This window comes from Palaemon carinicauda, chromosome 11, assembly GCF_036898095.1.
Source record: "Palaemon carinicauda isolate YSFRI2023 chromosome 11, ASM3689809v2, whole genome shotgun sequence".
NCBI lineage: Eukaryota > Metazoa > Arthropoda > Malacostraca > Decapoda > Palaemonidae > Palaemon > Palaemon carinicauda.
In genome coordinates, this window is record NC_090735.1 from 61045409 (window position 1) to 61049419 (window position 4011).

Sequence of the window (4011 nt, forward strand, 5' to 3'; positions counted from 1 at the left end):
ATGTGAATAACTCTTGGGAGTGAATCACTTTTGCCAAAGGGGAGTATTATGATCTGAGGGGAGGTAAAAATGGGGATTTAGGGAGCGAAGAGGTCAGAAGGGGGAATAAGGAGGGGAATACAAAGGGGAAGAACAGTACCGGAGAGGGAGAAGAAAGGCGCTAAATGAGGAACTGAAAGAGATACAAAAGAGAGGTTTATCTTTTCTTTTAACATCAACAGCTACAAGAGGGAGTCCAGGGATTGCTTCGTCCTCCGGTGCCTTTTAAAGATAATTTTTTTTTTATTTAAATGATAAGATAATAATATAATAAAAGATGAAATAGATTATTTTATTGAAATGATAAAATAATTTTCACAAAAAAATAAAAATATTATTTAACGAGATTGATAATCAAAAGGATTTAAAAAAATAGGGAAAGAAAAAGGATGTTGAGATGTAATTAATTAAAAGTGCAAATAAAAAAAAGTTATGGTAATGATGAACAAAAAAAAAATAAAGGAAACTATAACAATTGAAAGTGTCTGTGATAACTGCTTACTTATTGTTATTTCTAATGCACTTTCCATCATATTTTACTGACTGCAATATCTGCTCTTAACTCCCAGTTATTTGTCGTTGTCACTTAAGCTCTTTAAAACTTTCAGTTATGTCTTATTTCATCATTTGCCGTTAATTTGCCATTTTATAGCAACTGTGCCATATTAGTTGCCACCTTGATTGACCAAGCGCTAGTAAGTGCCTTTATGCCATGCGTTCAAACCTTATGCTCTAGTGGCCATATACCTTAAAAAGTAGCCAGATACCATATTTCCAACCCTTTTGCTATTATTATTATTATTATTATTATTATTATTATTATTATTGATTGATTGCTAAGCTACAACCCTAGTTGGAAAAGCAGAATGCTATAAGCCCATGGGCTCCAACAGGGAAAATAGCCCAGTGAGGAAAGGAAACAAGGAAAAAATAAATACTTTAAGAATAACATTAAAATAAATATCTCCCATGTAAAGTATAAAAACTATAACAAAAAATGAGGAAGAGAAATTAGATAGAATAGTGTGCCCGAGTGTACCCTCAAGCAAGAAAACTCTAACCCAAGATAGTGGAAGACCATGGTACAGAGGCTATGGCACTACCCAAGACTACAGAACAATGGTTTGATTTTGGAGTGTCCTTCTCCTAGAAGAGCTGCTTACCATAGCTAAAGCGTCTCTTCTGGCCTTACCAAGAGGAAAGTAGCCACTGAACAATTACAGTGCAGTAGTTAACCCCTTTGGTGAAGAAAAATTGTTTGGTAATCTCAGTGTTGTCAGGTGTATGAGGGCAAAGAAGAATCTGTAAAGAATATGCCAGACTATTCGGTGTATGTGTAGGCAAAGGGAAAGTGAACCGTAACCAGAGGGAAGGATCCAATGTAGACAATGTATAATACACCATATAGTGAACATACACCATATCTCCAGACCTTATTATGTACAATGACCTTTATATCCCTTTGTTCAGAGTTCTCAAGTTCAATTTGTTCGTAGGATTTGTTCAGAGCTTTCCTTTTCAGTTTTGAGATAATTAGTCCTCTGGATGATTTTTAGATTAATTCATGTAAGATATATTAGTTATTCAATTTCTTATTTATTTCATTTATGTTATTTATTTCTTTATTTATTTAGGATCACTACATTTTTACACATTACAATCCTCAACTTTTTTGGTGCTTTTAAATATTTCTTTAAAATAAAACTTTAAACTTTTATGCTCTTTTCACATTACTAGCATTGTTTTCCACGACTTTCCCTTTACTTCCAATATTTCTTACATTTAATGTTTTTTTTTTTTCTAAAATTCTTTCAATATTATTTATGAAAAAGACTTTTTAGTAATTATTATTTTCAGTGTAAGGACACAAGTAGAAAAAAATATGAATAGAATTCTCAACGTAACAGGTGCTTGAAGGTAGAGGTCGAAATAATTAGAAATAATTAAATTTCCTCTCTCTCTCTCTCTCTCTCTCTCTCTCTCTCTCTCTCTCTCTCTCTCTCTCTCTCTCAAATGGTAAAAGTAAAAAGCATCAGCCAAAACACTTCTGAAAGCAAAGAGTCTTCTCTCTCTCTCTCTCTCTCTCTCTCTCTCTCTCTCTCTCTCTCTCTCTCTCTCTCTCTCTCTGTAAAGGGGTAAAAGGGAAGAGCATCAACCTAGCCACTTCAGGAAGCATACAGAGAGAGAGAGAGAGAGAGAGAGAGAGAGAGAGAGAGAGATGAAACAAGCCTGGGAGAAATAAAAAGAGTCGCAGCAGGCGATTTCGTGAGTGTTTGTTCAGAGGGAAAGACATCACTCTGCCGTAATAGCAGAGTCCGAGTGTAAAGGTGTGTGTGTGTGTGTGTGTGTATGTGTGTGTTTGTGTGTATATGTCTGGTGGCATGTGTGTGTATCTTGGTCTTGAACGTTTTATCTCCCTGTTTACTTAGGTCCTGTTTACCGCTGTTTGCTTATATTGGTCTTAACACGAACGTGAAGGACCTACTACTTATTTTCTCCCCTTGGATCTCTCTCTCTCTCTCTCTCTCTCTCTCTCTCTCTCTCTCTCTCTCTCTCTCTCTTACGGAATAAAAGAGCTCATTCAGGCTCCACCTATCTATCTATCTAAATGCTGTCTTATTTGTTTATCTTTATTTCTACTCGAAGCTAAGGTTCGAATCCTTGGCTGAATAGAAGTGATCATTATAAAAGGTATTTCCTTATGGGTCTGTGATCCCGTGGCAGAGTGAATTTGATGTCAGGGAGCATATGTGGCTTATTCTTAAAAATGGAAATCATGAGTGTCAGTGATAGAAATATCAAAATCATATATGTCTATATATATTTATATATATATATATATATATATATATATATATATATATATATATAAGTATGTATATATATAGACATATATATATATTATGTATATATCTATGCATATGCATATATATACATTATATATATATATGTATATATATATATATATATATATATATATATATATAGGTAAAGATATAAGCGTGCATGTATACCGTATACATACACACACATATGTATATAAATATATATATATATATATATATATACATATATATATATATACATATATATACATGTATATATATATACATTTATATATGCATATATATATATATATATATATATATATATATATATAAAACACAAAAGCCTATTATCATTAACATGACCTCAAGACAGTAATAAAAATTCACTTATTCATATCTAAATGCTCTCTGGATATCTGATTTTCTGTGAAATTGCACCATAAAAGGGAGAGAGAGAGAGAGAGAGAGAGAGAGAGAGAGAGAGAGAGAGAGAGAGAGAGAGATAAAACATATACAACAATCTAGAGCGCCATACCGCTATGGGGACAGACACGTCAAAACAAACAAGTGAAAGAGAGATAAGAGGATAAAGGCTGATATAGAGAGACGTTAAACCAGAGGAGGGAGAGAGAGAGAGAGAGAGAGAGAGAGAGAGAGAGAGAGAGTTTTCTCTCCCAAGTTGGAAGGATTTTAATGACCTCCTCAACTTCCCATATAAAAGCAGAGCGTGAAATCGCATTTGGAGTTTGTGGGTTGTTTATTACGACATTCAAGATACTCTCCTCCTGAACTTTAATGGAAGAAGATATGTATGAATAACAAAGTTGTGGAAAATATGAGGAAATTTTATAATGAAATGGGTGTTATCGGTTCCTTTATACTCATAGTATTCAATGGAAATTGGAATATCTTAGTGTTCAGCCTAGTGGAGACTCAAAGACATTTATTTTGGTGGTTGGCTTAGGTAATGCTGGCCTTATGCCAGTACGGACCCTTTGCTTATTATTATTATTATTATTATTATTACTAGCTAAGCTACAACCCTAGTTGGAAAAGCAAGATGCTATAAGCCCAAGGGCTCCAACAGGAAAAGAGGCCCACTGAGGAAAGGAAACAAGGAAAAATAAAATCTTTTAAGAACTAA